Source organism: Pinus tabuliformis, chromosome 3_1 (genome assembly GCF_031772625.1).
Source record: "Pinus tabuliformis cultivar Carrire ecotype Pingquan chromosome 3_1, CPIR1, whole genome shotgun sequence".
NCBI classification, from domain to species: Eukaryota; Viridiplantae; Streptophyta; class Pinopsida; order Pinales; family Pinaceae; genus Pinus; species Pinus tabuliformis.
In genome coordinates this window covers 705,883,414-705,907,343 of record NC_142301.1, presented here as the reverse complement: position 1 = coordinate 705,907,343, position 23,930 = coordinate 705,883,414, and positions in this window count along the sequence as shown.

Sequence of the window (23,930 nt, the reverse complement as noted above, 5' to 3'; positions counted from 1 at the left end):
ATCAATCCTATGCTCCTCTGGAATATCTTTTACCCTTATGTTCAATATTTGGAAGTCCTCAATGTGCTCCATCATTGAACCCTTTTGTTTGAGATTTATCAATTGGCTAAAAAAGGTGTTGCTTTTTGTATCCTCATAATGTGCTATCATTTCTTCCGTAAAAATTGCCCAAGTGACAAATTGTTTATGAGAGCAAAGCCATCAATACCATACAAACTGATTTGGTTCCAAATATAAAGTTGCAATACGTACCTTTTGTGTGTTTTGCACATTATGGAGATCGAAAAATTGCTCCATCTGTAGTATCCATGTTCTGGGATCGTTGTCATCAAACTTCCTCATATCGATTTTTGGAACATGGTGGGTCTTCAATCCAACATTAGAGTCTATGAAATAATGATTAACATTTCTTCTGTTCTCATCATGAGTTTCCTTTACTACCCTTTCACCATTAGTGACCATTTCTTGTAGCAACTTATTCAAATTTATCTTCAATTCTTCCACCTTATCGTCCATGCCATTCATCTTAGCTTCCATGCCATCCATCTTAGCTTCCATATTAACTTGCATGCCATTCATATTAGCTTCCACGGCATTCATCTTGGCTTCATTTACCTTTAGTGAGAGTGAAATTTGTTGTATTTGGTCTCGTAATTTTGATATATCATGTTGCATTTCTTCCTCTTCTTCACGAGTCATGCTAGAGCTTTCAGGTTGCTTACTACGTGTTTCCATTTTCTTCCTTCGGGGGCATTAATCAATGCTAATAAGTCTCCACTATTTCCTTTGAATTCCTTCAAACTAATTTTTCAAACCAATCTTATGCAAAATTTTAAAAAAACTACACACCTTTTTTTTTTTCACTTTGTAAGAGCTCGATATTTAATCTGTTGTATCTCTGTAACTACGGATCTCGAATATCTGAAATCTCATCTTGTGGTAGCCCTTTGTGTCCTCTTTCTAACCTGGCACATCTGATCGAGATTGTATTCTCCAAGGAAGAGTTATGTCAAATATCCCACGGTGACCTGATTATAAACTAGTTCAGTAGAGCGAACTTGTACGACGTGCCATGTGTCACTATTTTGACCTTAGTACCTGAAACTGGTACACAGAAAACTACTACCGTCCTCTTTCTGAAACTTCTTATGAAATTTCAATCTGATGCTCAAAACAAAACTTATGACGATTTTCCCCAGGTCACCTGTTTGGAATGTAATTTGGGAGTCTGTAAAAACCCTAACTTCCTCAAATCATATCTCCGCAAATATAGCGAGACAAGCTCTGAAATTCGGACCCGAAGTTCAGAATGATTTCGGATCAAATGGGTTTTTTCGTACCTTCAAAAACATCGCAGAAACAAAGTTATAGCGAAAATGCCACGATGACTTGTTTGGAGCAGCGAAACCCTGAATCCAAAGCTCTGATACCAAATGTTAGAAAACCAGCTCACAAAAAAATAGAAAAGATAGATCAACGCCTTAGAATTTAGCCTCTTCGAGGCGCAAACCTCCTTTACATTACACAAATGAACAATTCTTGGATGATAAAAATGACTAAACCTCCCTTCTATATATAGGAGTCTAAGGGGTCACAATATAATCAAGCCGACATAACAGTGATAACATAAGGGCACAAAAATAACAATAGTGGGTTTCTATGGGGCATACTAATGACAATATGGGGACAATAGGGTCACAATAATAACAATAAGGGATACAATCGCAATAGTAATGGGGGAATCACTAGTATTATAGGGGTCTAACATGATAAATAAAGCATTAACACCAACATTTATGGAAAGTGAACCAAAAGTTATATATATTAATAAACAAAAGAGGAAGCATACGACCTAGGCCTTGATGTTTGTAGCTCTTCTTGAGTGAATTTCCAAGTCCAAGCTCAAGCTCTCCAAGAACTCCTTCTCCAAACCAAAGTGAATAGCATGTAAGCAGTATCTCAGCATAAGGGTGCAAATAATCAGAGACCAACCATTTGAGAATGGAGGGGGATGAATTTATAGTCAGGGAGAGGGAAATAGTATCTCACCAAAGATAGGGGAAGGTCCTCATCTCAAGGAGGAAGCTCATATGGATAAGATCAAAGGGTAATATTGGGGGAATTCAACCACATCCACAACGAACATCATCCAGCTTGTCGTTCTAGAAGCCTCTATATCATGAAGCTTATCCTTCACTTTGGGAAAAATATCATTTTGGGGTTCAACGCGAGTATCCAGGTAAAATATGCACTCACAACGCGAGGCTCATATGGTGCAACCTACCATCAGCGCGAGAGGGAAATTGTCACAGTCTCGTTGACACAGAAATTAGGGTTTTGAGCTCATTTTTCTTAGGAAAAGCTCAAGGCAACTTTTCATTAGTTCTTCAGGGAGGATCTAGACTGCATATTAGGATGGGTACACTGCATAGTTGTCAAGATCTTGGCACTCTAGGGTACGACACAAGGAAGTGCAGGAGGTGTGACAAAATATTGTGTAACAATGTCATACCCACCTAAGTTGTTCCAATTCCTATTAGGTCATTCTAGATTTCCCAATCCATTTGTTTGACGATGTCTATGTACACCTAGTTGCACCCAAGTGTGCTAAGGCACCTAAGTACATCTCAACATGTCCTTAAGCTTTTGGATGATTTGCTTCTTGGTTAAACATGCTTGGATTGTGTACTAAGGCATCACAAATCTATATAAAGCTAAGATGTTATGGTTGGCTACTCAATACATTTGATTTCATAGGAAACACCTAGTGTTACAACTTTCTGTAACAATCCTCCACAACCTCCTTGGTAACACATTTATTACCATAGAAAAGAAAAAGTCTTAAAATAGCTAACAACTAAGGGTAGTGTCTAAGCTTATATGTCTCATTTTTTATATCTATATAGATCCAAATTGTCATATTATTCTTAAGATTAGATTATTATTCTTAAGATCAAAATTTAAAAGTGAAAAAATATAATAAAAAAATTGCAATATCTCATGAAACTAAACAATTCATTTTTTCATTTACAAACTATTACTTATATCTCTAATAAACTAAAAGGAATAACAATAAAATTTAATTGTGAGTAACTATATAAACTCAACCAGAAAAATTTTAAAAAATCCAATTTTGAAACAACTTTCCCTTCTTTGTTCATTATATTTCCTCTTCACTTCTTATATAAAACTCGTACATATTTACTCGAATTCTTATATAATGATCATAGATTTTTAAGTAATCCTACGTATTATTCACTTAATCAACCTTGTTCATGTTCTATTGCTGCAACTGCCTCCGAAATTATTTTTTTGGAATTTTTATGGCCTCAAATACAAAATACTCATAATACACATATACATTATATATACACAATTAATAGCTTAATTATATAAATTAAATAATTAGTAAATATTAACATAAATTTTTATAATAGTAAATTTGAATTAAATATATTTAACAAAATAATTGGGATGTATACCAAACATTATACCATATTTCAAATGATTTCCGTATTTTTATTTATATTTAAACTAGATATATTTAACCAAGTGATTGGCATTTATATAAAATGCCATGCCATATCTCAAATGATTCCCATATTTTTATCTCCATTTGCAAAGCTAGGCCATTAGTATAACGATGAATAAAAATAAAACACTAATATAAAACGCCATACCATATCTCAAATGATTCCCATATTTTTATCTCGATTTGCAAAGATAGGCCATTAGTATAACGATGAATAAAAATAAAACAATAACAAGATTGAACTTAAAAAATTATATATTTATTTATTAATAATAATAATAAAAAAATTACCAATAATATATAGGAAAGGATAAAAGTTGAAATGTTTACAAATCATTCGAAAAATTATTGTGGGAGAGTAGTGTATGAGGATACAAGCAATATGAAAGCAAGTCTTATTACCAACTCCGGCCTTTGGAGTTTTCGTGTTTAGAATCGATTTGTAGTAGTCATACTAGTAATCAGTGTTGTTGATAGATCTGAAGTTGGATAAATATAGGTAAATATAGAAAATTATGTTCAACAAGAGAAGAGTGTCGTAAGCCTTGTTACATGTAGTGCATATCTCTTTTCAAATTATATTTGCAAAATACATATTTTTCTAGGTTACATGACTACATGGTTTGAATTTGGATTTTTCTTTACCGTTCATACAATTTTTTTTACGTTTTGGATCTTTAGGCTTCCATTTCTTTAATTATATTTACAAAATACATATTTTTTTCAGGTTACATGAGTACATGGTTGAGGCGCGTCGAGGGTTGGAATTTGGATTTTTCTTTACCCTTCATACAATTTCTTTTTAAGTTTTGGGTCTTTATGCTTCCCGTCAAGAAACTTTATGTTTAAAATTTTTCCCTTCTTGAGTAATGTTCTCATAATAAATTAACACTTCACCAACAAAAATTTGATTAAAAAATTACCTTTCAATAACATAATTATTTTAAAATTACCCTTACAATAAAATCTTTGGAACCTAAAAAAAAATATCCTTACCCATACATGCCCTAACATTTGTATATATAAGATATGACTAAGGATAATCAATGATGTATGGATGACTCTTGATAATCATTTCCCAAGATAAACAGAACACCGTCTTAAAGTTTTTTCACTTTTGATTTAAAGTATACTTAATAATAATTATGGTTCATTATAAATAATATAATAATTCAATATAAATTTCACACTTTTTATAAATTCTAGTCATTATTTCAAACTTAAAAAAAATGATGAGTAAACGATTATAAAAAGTGAAAAATCAAAAGTTAGATAAATAAATTTCCACTTTTAACTTGATGAAGAGGTGGCAACATCTACTTCAATATGGTTTTTGATGGCAATGGAGAGTAACATCGGGCCTTGAGTAGTTATATATTCAAGTATATGTTTTACATCTAAGCCAAATAGAATTACATGACCAAGTTTAATCTATCAAATCTTAGCCAAAAATTAAATAATAAGACACAAAATTACGTAACCCCATAAGAACAAGTTCAACCCATCAAAGAACAATGGGTGGGTTAGGGTTCCTACACTGGTCTTAGCCGCAGCGTACTAGTTTTGCAGCCCGCTCTCACCATCTACCCCCGTAAGCAGCGTCTAAACCGCCTCTGTCGTCGATTTCCTACAATTCTTGCCTCCTTCCTTGTTGCTTCCTACCCACGTTCTCCCTAACCTCAGCGAATACCGGTTTGGCATTTTCACTTGGGAAGTTTTACCTTTCACCATTTACCCTTACCCCCATTCCTCGTTTCGAATCTGCAGGTAGTTTTCAGCTAATGGTTTAGACAGTTATGGGGGACCTCTTAGATTATTCTGAGCACCCATTGGAAGGAGAGCCCATTTGGACGGAGCCCAGGACCACTCTGGAGGGTTTGTACTCATTTGACAACGAGCTCTCCGAAGAGATAGGTGCCCTTCCCTCCATCTCCAGCTCACAATTCACGTCGGTCTCACTGCCTGAAGACACCCCTATTAACCCGAAGTACATTTCTCAGCCACTCTCACCTAGCTCTTTGGCTTTTGTTGAGCCACAGAATGCCCTTGACGGTCTAACCCTAGGCGCGGCCTCTGCTTCGAACCCCTCCTCGTCTGGCATCTGCAAACCCTTGTCTGAACATCTTTCGACTTCGGCTTCTCTGGCATCCGCCTCTTCTACCTTTCTTACCCCGGCGGCTCCCCTACAAGGCAAATTTACTAGTATTGACTCTATTTCAGGGTTTTTTTCTTCTATCCCAACTATCGCAGCTAGGGTTTCAACTTCACCAGTGACTACACAGACTTCTGTTTTGCCCGAAGCGGCGGCCTCCAGGTTCAGCAAGGGGTCTAAGAGGAAACAGAGTCTAAAGCTTCGGAACTGCGAAGTCTTTCTCAAGCTCACAGAGGATACACCGTTGCTGGAGACTATGGAGTCGTCGGAGAAAGTTCTGGTTGGTCGGGTCAGAGGCAGACACTACAGTGTGGAGCGTCTGCAGAAATGGACCATGGAGGTATGGGGCCATCATCTAAATGACCCCCCCAGGGTGCAGAATTTTGTTAAAGGTTGGTTTGCGATGCGTTTTAGTTGTTTGGCACACACCAACTGGGTCCTTTCGACTATTTGGCACATTGACCAAGCCCCTGTTCTTCTTCGGAGGTGGACGCCGATGTTCGATCCTGAACAAGAAAGGGTGGATGCCGGACCTATCTGGGTTCGCCTCCTGGGGCTTCCATTTCACTTCTGGATGGAGGACATTTTCAAGAGAATTGGGAACGCACTTGGTAACTATCTTACTTATGATGCCTCCTTTCAGACTTCGGGGCGCATGGCCTATGCTAGGATCCTGGTTCACATGGATCTTACTGATGGATTACTGGAACATATCAATATACAATGGAGGAATATTACCAGACGACAGATCCTGGACTATTACGACATCCCATTTCGGTGCCGGAGATGCCACAAAGTTGGGCACTTGTTCAAAGATTGCCCCCTTAATGGAGGATCTTCCAAAAAAGCTCTGACACAGGAGCCTTTGACCAAAGAAGCTTCTGACCAGGTGGAACAACCTTGTATCTCGGAGGAATTGCCTCGGCACTCTGCTTCTCCTGTTAGGAGGACTGAAACACAATATGCCCCTACGGCTTCGGCTTCAGCTCTAGCCAAGTCCTCACAGAAGAAACGAGGAAGGCCTCCACTTCGTCCTCCTCTGTCGCCATCGGATATTGTCAGGTCTACCTTCGGAGACTCCATCGATTTAGGTATGAGCACCCCTCTCCCTCTTTCCTCTCTTTGCTGCTCATATGTTCATGATTTCTTATCATCTGGTTTTTCTTTGGATTTGGGTATGGGTCCGGTATCTTCCTCTTCTCCCCTTGCACAAATCATTTGTGACATTTCCCCCTCTCTTCCTATCATTGCCCCCACTCCTCCCTCCCTATCGACTTCTCCCCTTATCCCCCACTCTACCTCCACTATTATCCCCGCATTACAGGGGTATCAGACCCGTTCAAAGGCTAAGAGACAGGTGGTGGATCATGTTGGCCTTGACATTATCTCACCCCCCCTTTGCACAAACTCCACCGAGGCCGACCCTCCTCTATTACTAAAGCACAATCCCAAGCGGGAGACGATATTGCAGCCGGTAAATAGTCCACTATCCCTAGGGTCCTTAGAGCTAGAGAAACCCCCTCTAAACCCCCTCCATGAAGATTCTTTCTTACAATTGTCGTGGGCTTGCTAGGCCTGAGAAAAAACTGGCACTCTGTCGGATAGTTCAATCCGATCCTCTTGACATTATTTTCTTACAAGAGACCCTTGGCCCCATTGCTGACATTTCTAGATACCTTGAGCACATGCTTCCGAGGTGGAAGTTCACTGGACTTGATGCACAACAGAGATCTGGGGGTATATCTGTTGGATATAATGCCCGTCCATTAAACTGATCAACTGTTGGGGCGGGGCTGGACATATTGGAGTAGATATTTTTTCAGCGGACCTAGGCATGAATTTTAGAATTTTTAACATCTATGGGCCGTGCCAAAATAGACCAGAATTTTGGGACAATCTCTTGGGGTCGGATACCTTCTCTGCTGATCATCTGATTCTTGGTGGAGATTTAAATTTTTCCATTGGTCACTCGGAGTCGTGGGGCCACCGTGCTCAGAGAGATTCACTCTCGGACTACTTTTCTACCATCCTGGATAATCACCAGCTGATAGACATTCCCTCAGCCAAGATACAAGCCACCTGGAGAAATAATCGGACTGGGGAAGATAGTCTAGCTCGCAGATTGGACCGTTTCCTTGTCAAAGAGAGCATACTTGATTTGGGTTTTTGTATTAGGCAATGGGTCGGATCGGGAGGGATCTCTGACCACCTCCCCATTTATATGGAAATTGATGGAGGAAGAGCAAAACCCAAAGGACCTTATAAATTCTATTCAGCATGGCTCAAGGAAGCCTCCTATATCAGCATGGTTACAGACTTCTGGAAAGAAAACCCTCTGGGGGCAGGGGGCAACTATACAAAGGGTTTTTTACACAACCTTAATATGCTGAAGAAAATGTCCAAGCAATGGGCACACAATAAGAGGACACAAGATGATCTTTCCTTGAGACAAATTGAATCTGATCTGTCGATATTTGAAAATGAACAGGGTGGACTGTTCAACACAGCTGAACATAAGGAGAGGATAACATCCCTTTACTCTGCAAGAGGGAAAATACTTAAAGACCATGAAGAAGTCTGGAGGCTAAGAAGCAGGGCAATTTGGATGTAGGAAGGGGATGCTAACACAAAATTCTATCATAAGTTCGCCAATGGCAGAAAGGCGATTAACACTATCTGGTAGCTCCAGAACGAAGATGGACTATCAGCAAACACTTTCCTGCAGTTAGCCTCTCTTGCAACCTCCCATTTTAAGAGAGCTTTCAGGGCCCCTCGAGAAGCAAACCTGGCAGATATCATCAGGGTTGCCCAACTCTTCCCATGTTTTGTGGAGCAAGAAGAGGGAGGGGAGTTAATCAAGGAAGTCACCTTGGAAGAACTGGAGGCCACATTGAAATGGTTCAAGAAAGACAAAAGTCCTGGGTCGGATGGTTGGACCATCGAGTTTTATCTGGCTTTCTTTGATGTCTTAGGTACAAATCTGCTACATGTCATTGAGGACTCCAGAATAAATGGAAGAATTGAGCCATCCATCACATCTACCTTTATTGCACTTATCCCTAAAGCTGATAACCCTTCCTCCTTTGATGAGTATCGCCCTATCTCTCTCTGTAACTGCCTATATAAGATTATTGCCAAAATCATTGCCAATCGGATGAGACCCATTCTCTCCAAGCACATCTCCTTGGAACAATTTGCCTTCCTACAAGACAGACAGATATATGAAGCTGTCGGCACTGCCCAGGAAGTACTGCACACTCTTCACACCAGGAAAGGCAAAGGTATGATTCTGAAAGTAGACTTATCTAAAGCCTTTGACAGAGTTAACTGGTTATACATCAGAATGCTATTAACTCACCTGGGGTTCCCCTTCAATTACATTAAATGGATTATGAGTTGTATCTCTAACATACCCTATAGCATCCTGGTCAACGGTAGTGCATCCCCTTTTTTTCTCTCGGAAAGAGGACTTAGGTAGGGCTACTTTCTCCACTACTTTTCCTCCTTGTCATGGAGGGTCTCAGCAGGAAGATAAAGGAGGAGCATAGAGGTGGCAGACTACAAGGCATCAAGATCACGGATGATTGCAGGCTCACACATCTACTTTTTGTGGATGATGTCCTGATCTTTCTGAATGGAAGCATTGGTGATTTGACCAGCATCAGATCCATCTTCTCTTTATTCATGTCGGCTACAGGTATGGTTTTAAATGAGAACAAATCAACGCTGACAGTGACTGCATGCACTCAGCATGAGTTACATTTTTCTCTTCAACGCTTTCGATTCACACAGTTGGGTCTTGCAGAAGGCTTGAAATATCTGGGATACAAGTTAAAGCCCCTGGGCTATAAGATTGCAGATTGGACTTGGCTAATTGCAAAGATGGAAAAAAGACTCAACATCTGGTATCTCAAATATCTCTCACGTGTTGGCCGCCTCACTCTCATAAAGAGTGTTTTGGAAGCCACACCTATGTACTGGATGTCCTTGGCCTGGATTCCTAGAGGGATCCTTACCAGAATACAAGCCCTTTGCTGCAGATTCTTATGGAAAGGTAGCCAGCCAGGCAAGATTTTTGCTTGGGTTAATTGGGACGCTCTGATTCTGCCTAAAAAGTGGGGAGGCTGGGGACTTAAAAAACTTGATGATTTCTCCACTGCTCTAGCTGCAAAGCTCGGATGGCATCTTCTCACAGGTGACAGCCTTTGGACCAGAGTGACAACATCAAAATACATCACCCCGCTTAAATTCTTAGACTGGATCAAGAGACCTTTTAGAAGCACATCCGAGATTTCGACAGTTTGGAAGGCTATCATAAAGGCACTGGGCCCTATCAGGGCAGGTCTCACTTGGAGAATGCACTCAAGACTAAAAGTACGAGTTGGTATTGACCCGTGGATTAGGTGTGGGAATTCCCACAGCCTACCTGTAAACCTCTTCCAACTGCTTCATGAACAAAATGTCACTCATATTGCTCATATTACTGATAGAGATAACACCTCTTTCCTACATCAGGCCTAGAAATCTTCACATTAACTTAACATTCCCCCACTATGGCACCATCTGTGGGAGGAGTACACACAGGCACTCTCTGAAGCCCATATTTGCATAACTGATGAAGATGATGAGATTATCTGGGCCCTCTCAAAATCTGGCAGATTCACTCCAAAAGATGGTTATCTGGTGCTAGCAGAGTCAAGGAAGCCTCAGAATATCTAAGCCTAGTGGCAACATCTCTAGACGCTGAAGGCTCCCCCATGAACCAGAGTACTCATGTGGTGCATTTTACGAAATAAAATCCCTACTGGGGATAATCTCATCAAGCGGGCACAATATGGGCCACACTGGTGTCACCTATGTAAAAGCGAAAATGAATCAGTTATCCACCTTTTCCTTGAATGTGTGGAAGCCCGTAGGCTGTGGGATTTAGTCATCCCAGCAGTCACCCCTCCCTGCATTTGGACAGCTGCATCTGTCATTGAGGCTTGGTGCTCCTGGTTTACCTCTGTTACCTCCCCCAAGTAGCGCAACCTCCCAGCTTTGATTTGCTAGGCTATTTGGATCGCCCGCAATGCCCTCATTTTTCAAAACCTTCCTCCTCGTTGGCCTATCATTGCGGCCAAGGTGCTGGCTGATTATGCCCTCATCCCAGATGATCCTCCTCCCCAGAGACCCCGAATTATCATCCCTGAACAAATTGACAACAGCAAGCCGTGGGCATATTTTGACGGGGCCACACAGGAAAATGGCTGTGGGGGTGGGGGGGGGGGCATTTTGCATATCACACCACATCACTCATTTAGCCTGCTTATGGGATTCAGGAGGGGCAAACATAATTATGCAGAATTATCAGCAACAAAACATCTTATTCATTTTGAATTGGAGAAAAACTGTAAAGACTTACAATTATTTGGGGATTCCAAAATTGTTTGTGATTGGTTGAATAGGACTGCTAGATGCTCTACTTACTCATTGAGTCATATACTGGAGGAGACCCTGAGACTGATTTCTTTATTTGACACATTCACTTGCAAACATATTTTTAGGGAGCGGAACGCAGCAGCTGATGGCCTTTCCAAAGAAGCTGCGCTCCAGGAGCTGGGCACTCTGATGATCCGGGAATAGCTCGAAGGAGCTCACATATGGTTTTTTGCTTATGTACATATATTTCATCTCATGGATAGCTTTGGTTATATATCTTTTGTATCTTTTAGTTTTTTCTGGGTTGTTATCTCCTTGCGTGGATTAAGGTAACAACATTTTAGAACTCCATTCTCTTGAAAATTACAACTTTTCATTGATATGTTCAGCGTATACATACGCATCTACAAAATGTAATTTCTTTCTATAATTGAAATTACGATTTTTCCTAGGGGAAAAAAGTTCAACCCATCAAATTTTATTCAAGTCACCGAAAATCTAAATAAACTAAATAATGATAAAACACGAAAATGCATAATAAACCTAAATGACATGGAACCAATAAGGCCAAACTAAGCATGATGTTGTTTAAAATTAAGTATTTCATAAATAAAATTTAGTATGACATCTATTCTTTTCTTAAACTTTTGTACTAGTCTTAACTATTTCAAAAATTATTTCAACCTATATTTAATAAAATTTATTCTATTTAAAAAAATAGTTAATGCTTATATTTAATAAAATTCATTCTATTCTTAAACTAACTTATCTCAGTTGTTGGTGTTGGCTATTTCAAAAAATTATCATGATATATTTAAACAAAATATTAAAAAAACAAATTTAATAATAATCTATCTAAAAAATTTCATTTATCTCTTTTATAAATTTTAAAAGGGATGAACCAAATAAACTAAAATAATACAAACGAAATGAAAAGTATTCCTCCCTTGAATTTATCTCCAAATAAGGATTTGCGCTAATGTTTAATAGTAAAGATGAAATACCACCACATCCAACCAATGATACACTAAAAAAAATAAAAGATATTTCAAATCATTTCAACAATCCATGTACAAATTATTTCAAATCATTTTTGTACCCATTTCCATGCTCTTGATGTAACGTTGTTTTCCGAACCGAATCCATAGTAGTGCTCTCCCTTCATGAATATGGTGAATATGTAAGTTCTAGGCTGTTAAGGATCCATGTTAACTAATATTAACTAAATTTATAGCTTCTGTGATGACCTTGTAATTACCTTTGGGAAGATCCGAAGAATCCCAGTCTCTAATTCACAACATTCTTCGTATCCTTCAATGTGAGGGCAAGGGTTCTTCTCTACCTAAACATATTTACCTTTTATTTTTAAAATTTAAATAAAATAAAATTAGTTGTCACCCCCTCTAGTAAATAGATAAATAAACTTTATTCGTCCAATAAACACATACACAAAACCTATTCGAGTCATATAAATTCTCTACATATAAATTAAAAATAAATTGAGTTTTACTAACCCTTTTTAAGGGCAAACTTAGTAACTGGATTAGAATTTTGAGTTCCTTGAAAAACCCATTGCCCTAACTGCCTCCCCCTCTGAATAAATTATCATCACATCTTGCAGGCCTATGTACCTGTACAAGGAAAATAAAACCTAAAGGACAACAACTTTAAAGCAGAGAAAACAATAACTTATTATAGAGTGGAGGGGAATAAGTAATAGTTGTTACCTTGCACAAGGGCGTAGCTCCATTTTTGAAGAATATTTTTTGGCAGCATTTTTGGATTTTCCTTTCTTGATTGTGTTTCTAATTTGAATGGTTCACTTACTCATTCATATCACTTTGAATGATGCATAGTACGATAAATGTATTGTTGACCTTTTTCCGATCGTTGTTGGTGAGATCGGTTTGATATGAGGAGGTTAGGCTAGTCATAGGATGAACAATGATAATGATAACGTACTTATCTTTGGTCTTAGTGGTTGTTTACGAAAGGCATGCAAAGAATACCTGGAGTCGCATCTAGTGTCTGCCTTTAAAAAAGCCATTGCCTTGACTGCCTCCCCCTCCTGAAGAAATCTCATCAGCTCTTGCAAGCCTTGACTGCCTCCCCTCTTAAAGAAATCTCATCCAACTCTTGCAAGCCTATGTACCTTGGTAGATAAAACATAAATCATTCTTATTAGACAACAACATTAAATCAGAGAAAACAATAAATTATTATAAATGATTATGGAGCAGACGGTGTATGAGTAATCGTTGTTACTTGGCACCGATCATGTTAGAAATTAATGGAGAATAGGTTACTTAGTTATGATTTCCTCTTTATTTGACATTCAGTTCCTATTAATTAGGAATCTGTTTTCTACCTATGTATCTATTTAATTCCTGATGATTAATGAATAAGTGAAGCGAATGCATTTGCTGGAGGGAGCTCCTCGTGATCTGCACCTGTGAGCTCCCGTGTGTTTGTCCAAACTTCTGTCTTCTGCATTTTTTATCAGATCATAGCTCCCTTTTTGAATTTTTTTGACAGCGACCTTACCCTTGCATTATTGGAATCAGAATTAGATCGACATAATCAACCAAATCTTTGATCTGCAGCTTGCATCTCACTAAAATCATCATGTAACCACCATAATCTAGGTCAATATTCATTTCATTAATTTCATTAATTCATGGTACTCCTGACTCTGCCATAAGTGATTTCATTTCATTAATTCATTGTACTCCTGAGTCTGCAAGTGAGCACGGTTAGGTCAGATAAATAAATTATTTGCAAAATGATATCCCATCCTTCAAGGTAAGGTACAACTGCAACTTTATAAATAGTTCATTTCAAATAAAATGGTAACAAAGTAAGAAAGTTATTCAATAGGGATTCAAGATATGTTACATGTGGTCATGCTTGTGATGACGGGGAATCGAGATATCTATATTAAATTAAAAATTAATTACACATTGAGTAATGTTCAAAATTGCACCTGACTTATGTAACACAACCGGGCGATTGCCCAACCCAAAAGTTGGTCTTTGCCAGCTACATTTTTCTGTGCTTTCATTTTGATGTGAACGTGGAGGAAAAGACTAGACAAGGATGATGATAATGAGAGCTCTGCAACATATGAATGAATACATGACATGTGAGGGGGCGGAAATGATCATTTTTTGAATGGGAATGGGTATTAGTAGTAAACCGTCAATAATACGTTTGGCATAGTTTCAAACACGTTCAAAGAAACAGGCGTTAAAATTTTCTGAACTTTAAAGTTCAAATACGGTAAAAATGCCCTATGATGGGCATAAATTCCATCCCTGCGTCGAACAACGCTCCCCACATTCAAGTCCAGTTCACTGCGCACTTGACGACTGAAACATATAATAGATCTGGCATGGAACGTCCACGTGAAAGAGCACCCGTGGAGAAAGTCGGGCCACTCTGTCGTGCAAGTTAAGTGGAAAATACAATGATTAAGAGAAGTTGCATCTGTCTTGCTTACTTCATTTTTATATGAAATGCCGGTTCCAAGTTCCAACCCCATAGAGCCTCAAATGAAATGAAAGAAAATCACTTTAGCCTCTGTAATGCAAAATTATCTGAAAAGAAATAAATAAAATCGTATATTCTGTGGATGCTTCGCGGAAAATCCACTGACAGTCATTAAAATTTGAAGGGATAATTCCGCAAACAAAAAATTCGAATCTCTCTCATTTAAATTTCGCATAGCGGATATTGAATTTTATGAATAACCTATTGGTATTTTCATGTTCAGCGGAGGATGAATATGTTGGAAATATTAATCCCAACCACGCCTTAAACACACTAACAAACACCATGCTTGCCAAGTCAACTACAGTTGTGATTTTGTTTGAAGGCGAAAGGATTAAAGTCACAGTGGAAGTACAAAGTTGACCATTCCACAACACAACAAATAGCTTAAGGCATTTAATAAATTTTGATAAATAGATATGGGCAAACATTTAATCCACAACTGTTTCCCACACTCCACAACACCTACAAGTTCAGAAAACCATTTACTATGTAAAATCACCCATGTTGCATATTAATTATTTGCCATATCATGTATTAATGTCAAATTTGTATGTTGAGATAAATATGGATGTAAAAGTCATTTGTAGTGTCGGGCAATTTAGAGAGCGAGACTCTGTGAGGAGAAAATCGGGGAGTAAATTTTGGTGGGCCTGTAAAAACTAGTTTTACAGAGTTTTAAAGACATTTACTCCACAACTCCAGTGATGTGTAAATCGCAGTAAGTCTTTTGTATTTTCAGTTGGAGCTGCAATCTCCATCTATCACGTGAATGTATTTTGTTATGTTTTATATTATAATCAAGAGTATGTTATGTTGCGATGTGGTCTTAAACATTCATGAATAAATTTACCGCAACCCTTTTTGCTTTTAATCTGTTTTGTCGTGATTTATTTCGTGTGTATTATTTAAGTCTCTATGTAATTGTGATATCATTGACGCAACTAAATTTCTGTTTTAATTAAGTCCCTGTGTGGTTGCGATATCCTTGCCGTAACTAAAGTTGACTTTGCCGCAATCGATTTTTGAGCCAATATCCTCTCCTCTGAGCTGTAAAATTTTTCTAACATGGTATCAGAGAGCCAATCTCCTCTCCTCTGCCCTATAAATTTTTTCTAACATGGAACTCTATCAATGTAAAAACAAGTGTTTTTACTAGCAATTAAAATTGTTTTGAGGGCAGATTGTTTTTTAGCATATTTACCAGTAAATAGAAAGTTTTTTACACTCAGAAATCGCAACATCAAGCACAAGCTTGACTAATCCTCAGATACCTTAATTTAATGGAAAAATTTATGATTATTGGGCTATTACAATGGAGGCCCTGTTTTCTTCTCAAGACATTTGGGATTTGGTGGAGAATGGTTTGATGCAGCAGCATGCAATGCCTTGTCTCAAGTAGAAAGATATTTGTTGAGGGACAGCAGGAAGAAGGATGAAAACACAGTCTTCCACATTTTTCAAGTAGTTCATGAAAATATTTTCCCAAGGGTTGCAGCAACAATGAGGTCCAAGCAAGCATGGGACACCTTCGAGACAACCTACCAAGGCATGGCAAAACTGAAGACAACAAAATTGCAAATGTTGAGAAGAGATTTTGAAACACTTTGTATGAGAGAGTCTGAGAATGTAGATTCGATTTTTACACGTGTAATTAAGTTGGTTACTTAAATTAGGTCTCATGGTGAGACACTTGAAGAAAGGAGAATAGTTGAGAAAGTTTTGAAAAGTTTGCCAGCAAGGTTTGATGCCATTGTTGTGGCCATAGAAGAGACAAAGGACCTCTCACAATTCTCAGTGCATGAGCTTCATACATCACTGATTTCTCATGAATATAGACTGAATAGAGAAACAAGTTCCTCATTGGAACATGCCTTCAAGGCACAAGTTTCCTTTGGTCAAGGTCGAGGCAGAGCAAGATCATATACTAGAGGAAGAGGAAGAATCCAACACAGAGGTGGAAGAAGCCGCCCTTCAAGCTCAAGTGAAAGGGGCAACAATCAAAATCCAATTCAAGGCCCAAGCCAAAATCAAGCACAAGGTCAAAGGTATGACAAATCTCAAGTCCAATGTCATTACTGTAAAAAGTATGGTCATTATGCAAATGAATGTAGAAAGAAGCAATATGACATTAGTAACAAACCAAGTGTAAATTTCACAAAATAAAACCAAAACCATGAGAGAATGTTTTTAGCTTGTAATGTAGCACAAGAAAAACAAAGTGATATGTGGTATCTAGATTCATGTTGTAGCAATCACATGGCAGGGAACATAGAAATGTTTTCCAATCTAGATGGAAGTGTGAAATCTGTAGTGACATTAGGGAATGATAGCAAAGTCTCTGTCGTGGGAAAAGGAAGAGTCAATGTCCTAACAAAGAAGGGGGAGAAGAAGTACATCTCATATGTTTACTTTGTCCCTGGTCTGAAGCATAACCTCATAAGCATTGGACAACTCATGCAAAAGGGCTACAATGTCTTCTTCAAAAATGATGTGTACACAATTTTGGATAGGCCTCCAAGCAGACTGTTGATTGAAAAGGTTCAGATGGAAAACAGTAGAATGTTTCCCCTAAAAATAAGATCAAATTTGAAAGAAGAAGGTGCACAAGCACAACTATCAAAGAACTCACAAGAGGATGAAAGAAAATATGCAGGTGTCACACAAGTGAACTATCAAGCAGAGGTCAAATATGAAAATTGGCTATGGCATTTGAGATTTGGTCATCTCAACTTTGGAGGTTTGAATTTGCTGCATAGGAAAGGCATGGTGAAGGGATTAGCATTCATAGAAAAACCGGACAACCTATGTGAATGATGTATCTTGGGCAAGCAACATAGAGAGACATTTCCAGCAAGAAAGTGAGTAAGGGCAAAGGCACCTTTGGATATTGTCCACTCAAATTTATGTGGACCAATGCAGACACCATCAATTGGTGGCAAGCACTATTTATTGACCTTCATAGATGACTACACAAGGAGGACATGGGTTTATCTCCTAAAACAGAAAAGTGAAGTGTTTGAGTGCTTTCAATAATACAAGGCTCTTGTTGAGAAGCAATGCAGACACAACAACAAAGTCCTCAGGGCTAACAGAGGTGGCGAATACATCTCAAATGACTTCCTTCGATTTTGCAAGGAGCATGGAATTCACAAGCAATTTACAACAAGGTATACACCTCAGCAAATTGGTGTAGCAGAAAAGAAAAATAGGACCATTATGGAGATGGTAAGGAGTATGTTGAAGGCAAAGTATTTGCCAAATGATTATTGGGCTAAAGATGTCGCATGTGCAACATATATCTTGAACAAATGTCCAACCAAAAGCGTCTAAAACGTGGTTCCTAAAGAGGTATGGCGTGGAAGAAAGCATAGTGTCACTCACATGAGAGTCTTTGGATGTGTGGTGTATGCACATGTCCTGAATGAGTTGAGAAAGAAGTTGGATATCAAGGGGGAGAAATGCATATTTGTTGGATATAGTGATGAATCCAAAGCATACAAGCTCTACAATCCATCAACCAAGAAGGTCATAATCAACAGAGATGTGCATTTGATATAAGAGGAAGCATGGGATGGAAGTTTAGAGAAGATAGTCAATGTCAAAGCATGTATACCATAGGAGGACAAAGAGGAATTGACAACAACAAGTAATTCCTCAATAGTGACTCCCTCTACACCTATTCAAGCGCAACAAAGCAGGTAGCAAGGAACACCATCAACAAATAATAGGACAATGTCACGTTGTCAAGCAAGTGCTTCTCCAAGCACGCCACAAATCACAACACTAAGTGACATGTCAATCCCATCTTTAGCAAGCACAAGAAGACCAAAATTCATAAATTTAAATGAGATCTATGAGCAAGATGAAGCTGATAGTAACACTGGTCTGAATTCTTTATTTGTTTTGTTTTGTCATGTAGATGACCCAATCCATTTTGAGTATGCAGCCAAAGAAGAAAAATGGGTTGCGATAATGAAGGAAAAAATAGAAGCAATAGAAAAGAATGACACATGGGATCTAGTGGACTTGCCACAAAGAAAACAAGTCATTGGAGTGAAGTGGGTCTATAAGACCAAAAGAAACATTGAGGGAAAGATTGAAAGGCACAAAGCAAGGCTAGTTGTCAAAGGATACAAGCAGCAGTATGGAAGAGATTATGCAGAGACGTTCACGCCAGTCATGAGGATGGAGACAGTGCATACAATTGTGGCAATTGTTGCGCAACATAAATGGAAAGTGTATCAAATGGACATAAAATCAACGTTCTTTAATGGAGTGTTGAAAGAGGAATTATATGTTGCGCAACCGCCTGATTATGAGGTAGAAGGCAAAGAAGACAAAGTGCATCGGTTGAGGAAAGCTCTTTATGGGCTGAAGCAACCACCGCGTGCATGGTACAGCAAGATAGGTACCTACTTGTTGGACAATGGTTTCGAAAAATGTGACGGAGAGCCTACACTCTACATCAAAGAAAGTGATGGTGTTAGGCCCCTACACTACTAGTGTAACCCCTTATTGTTATTAGTACAACCCCCTTATTATATTGTTGTACCCATTTAGTCCCCATATTGTTATTATTGTGCCCCATAGAAGCCCACTATTGTTATCATTGTGCCCTTACATTATTATTGTTATGTCGACTCTGATTATATTATGACCCCTTAAACTCCTATATACAGAAAGGAGGTTTTGTCATTTTTATCATTGAAGAATTGTTCATTTGTGTAATATAAAGGAGGTTGCCCCCTCGAAGAGGTTGAATTCTAAGGCATTGATCTATCTTTTTTATATTTTTGTGAGCTGGTTTCATAAAATTTGGTATCAGAGCTATGGATTCTAGGGTTTCGTTGCCCCAAATAAGTCATCGTGGCATTTTCGCTATAACGTTTTTGCTACGAAGTTTCAGAAGCTACAAAAAAAACCCATTTGAGACGAAATCGGTCTGAACCTTGCATTTGGATTTTAGATCTTTTCGCACTATATTTTCGGAGATATGATTTGGGGAAGTTAGGGTTTTTGCAAGCTCCAGAATTTCCTCTAAAACAGGTCATCATGGAATTTGCGCTATAACTCTTTCACTACGAAGTTTCAGAAGATAAAAAAAACCCATTTGAGACGAAATCAGTTTGAACCATGGTTCTGAATTTCAGATCCTGTCTCGCTATATTTTCGGAGATATAATCTGAGGAAGTTAGGGTTTTTGCAGACCCCCGAATTACATTCCAAACAGGTCACCTTGGGAAAATCGTCATAACTTTTGCTCTGAGCATCAAATTGAATTTTCGTAAGAAGTTGCAGAAAGAGGACAAACTGTAGTTGCATGTGTATATTTTTTAGATCCAAAGGTCAAAACTTTGAACATGGCACTTCATACAAGTTCGCTCTTCTGAAAAGGTATACAATCAGGTCATCTTGGGAGATTGTGGATAACTCTTTCTTGGAAAATCCAATTTTGATCAGACTAGTAGCATTGGAAAGAGGACATAGAGGGCTACTATAGGTCGCAATTTTAGAATTGGAAGAGCCTAAATTACAGAGTTATAGTTGTTTCAAGATCAATCTCCTAAAATCAAGAAAAGGCGATATGAGGAAGTTTGATGGCAAGGATCCGGTAAATTGGATACCACAAATGGAGCAATATTTTGACCTACATGAGGTGCAACTATTACAAAAGGTACGTAATGCATCTTCATATTTAGAGCCGGATCAATTTTTATGGTATAAAGGGCTTTGTTCTCATAAACCACTTGTTACGTGGTCAATTTTCACAGAGGAAATGATAGCACATTATGATGATACAAAGAGAAACATCTTCTTTAGCCAACTGATAAATCTCAAACAAGTGTTCAATCGCAGAGCACATTGAGGACTTTCAAAGATTGAATATAAGGGTAAATGATATTCCAGAGAACCAAAGGATTAATGTTTTCATAGGTACTTTAAAGGATAACATTCAACATGAGGTTCGTCTTTGGGAACCTGATTCATTGGAGAAGGCATTTAGGTGGGCAAGAAAAATTGAAAGCGAAATTATGGAAACAAGGAATCCCACCACTCATGTCTATAATTATGGAAGTGTTTCTTCTCCTAGCCTTCCACAACCTACAAGGCTTACACCACAACAATTGGAAGAAAAAAAGAGAAAAAGGGCTTTCTTACAATTGTGTAGCAAATGCACTAAAGGTCACAAGTGTGTTGAGAAGAAATTATTTTACATAGAGTATGAAAAGGAGGAAGAAAATGATCAAGAAACATCAAAAGAAGAGGATATATGCCAGGACCCAACCCCCAGAGAAAGAAGAAATGAATCCGACCATATCTTGTAAAGCATTGGCAAGAATTACCACTCCTCAAACTCTCAAGATATAAGGACATATCAAGAAAAAAAGGTGCAAGAAGTGAAAGATCACATCGAGAAAGAAGAAATGTATCCAACCATATCTTGTAATGCATTGGTCGGAATTACAACTCTTCAAACTATCAAGATAGAAGGACATATCAAGAAGAAAAATGTTCAAGAAGTGAAAGATCAGATTGAGCATCAAAAAATGAATCCGACCATATCTTGTAATGCATTGGAAGAAATTACCACTCCTCAAACTATCAAGATAGAAGGACATATCAAGAAGAAAATGTTGAAAAAGTGAAAGATTACATCGACCATCAAGAAATGAATCCAACCATATCTTGTAATGCATTGGAAGAAATTACTACTCCTCAAACTTTCAAGATAGAAAGACATATCAAGAAGAAAAAAATTCAAGAAGTGAAAGATCACATTGAGCATCAGCATCAAGTTCTCCAACTTTTAAAGGATAACGCCACTTTGGTGCAGAATCGAATGAATCAACAGGTAGATCAACATCGCAGTGAAAAAAGTTTCTATATAGGTGATTGGGTATTTTTATAACTACATCTCAAGCAAGCTATTTATGAGAAGGAAATGTTGGCAATACTACATGCACTTAAGAAACAACGAGCTTACCCAATGGGAAGACACTTTAAGGTAAAAATGGATCATGATAGTCTTAAATACTTTTTAGAAAAAAGATTACCTTTAAAAGAACAGAAAAAATGGGTCACAAATATGTTGGGTTATGACATTGAAATCATCTACAAAAAGGGGAAGCAAAATGTTGTTGCAGATGCACTCTTAAGAAAGGATGAGGATGTGGAAGCATTGTTTTGTATTATAATCAAGAGTATGTTATGTTGCGATGTGTTCTTAAATATTCATGAATAAATTTACAGCAACCCTTTTTTCTTTTACTCTGTTTTGCCATAAGTTATTTCCTGTGTATTATTCAAGTCTCTTTGTAGTTGCAATATCATTTCCGCAATTAAATTTATGTTTTAATTAAATTCCTGTGTAATTGTAATATCCTTGCCACAACTGCAATTGACTTTGCCATAACAGATTTCTGAGCAAGTCTCCTCTCCTCTCCTCTCCCCCCAAAGGTTTTCTTATACTTGGTGAATTTGAGATCATTTTCCTATGTCCAATGTCCAGTAGCTATCGACTTATCGACTGCACACCAACCTCAGCAAAGTGTTACGGCCTATGATTGTTGTTGATTTTGATGCTATTTTAATGTTTGAGGATGGAGATTAAAAATATATATAATAATCATTGCAATCATTAAATTTGGAAACTCTTTCCCATTTCAAAATATATAAACTTATCGACTTTGATAAACAAACCATTTAAAATACATTTATCATTTAAACACAACTCCACGTGCTAAAATATAAAGACAAAAATCATTATAATCAATATTAAAGTCACTCCCAAATTACCCAAACATTGGATTACTCGTGGGCAGAGGCAATACACAGAAATCAATGTAATATAGACAATCTACATATGAGCATCCATGTGCATTATAAAATAATAAATACCCTTATTCCACCCAAGGCTACTATGACGTAAAGTGAGTTGGAAATGCATTCGATGCAAATGTTAAAATCCGTACAAGATGACATGACAGTTTGATGTGGATACCTTTATTCTCGTCAATGATACTAATAGGCATTGTTTAATAGTTATTTGTTTTTGGAGATTTTAGCGGGAGGATAGGTTTTTTTGGTTAGACCTTTATTTATTTATTTTTGGTTAACGCTGGTTTCTAGTGTAGATATGGATTTAATACTGGAAAAACTTTTTGTAAGTTCACAAACCAAATTTTAAAGTACATTCACAATTTAAACTTAGAACATTCACAATTTAAACTTAGAATTCTAACAGATTTCTGCTTAATTATAAACCAATTAAATTGGAAAATAGAGACAAAACTTCACAAAAGAAAATAAAAAATTAACGGATATAGTACAGCCTGCTATATGTAAACTGCATTTGAAATTCCGTCCATGCAAATTTTAAAACCGTATAGGTTGACAGTTAATTTTAAAAAAATCGGTGACATTGAGTTATATTTAGACTAAATAAGCATGTATTCTATTGACATCACATTTTGCTGAACATCACATTTGTGCGAATTTTCAATTGGAATGTAGCTATTCACAGCGCAAAATATTTTATGTTTCATACTGTATTTTGGCAGATATACATGCCTGCGAGTTTGCGTGGGAAAATTAACACAATATTTTGCGTCGAATCGCTTTTATTACTGATTACGTGCAATGCACATTGTACAAATTGCAACTTTTTACAATTTGACGGTGGAAAATATCCATACGATTTATATTTTAAAATGGAAGGCAACAAATATGGCGATCCATAGTAACCCATTTCAATTTTCATAAAAGCTTGATTATCACCTCTGAACCATAAGCCTTAGATTCCCGTGGCTCACCCGTATCCTTCAATCCATATCCAAAGCGTGCTAACTTATCTTCCTACTGGTGGTGCAAAACTTTTGCTCAGTGAATGTCTTGGTGAAGATGTCTGCAGTCTGTTCTGCGGAAGGACAGAACTTCAAATCAATGACCCGATCATGTACTAAGTCTCTGATGTAGTGCATATGGATCTCTATGTGCTTCGTCCGCTGCTGCTGTACTGGATCCCTGCAAAATTTGAGAGTGCTCTGGTTGTCACACCAGATGACAATGGGCTGGTGGAACTGGACGCCCAACTCAGTGAGGAAGTGCTGTAGCCACAGAGCCTGAATGGTGATGTTGACTACTCCTCGGTACTCAGCCTCAGCTGAAGAGAGAGCAATAACAGCCTGCTTTTTGCTCGACCAACAGATAGGGCCAGATCCTAGACTTAGTGAATATCCGGAGGTGGACTTGCGATCAATGCTGTCTCCTGCC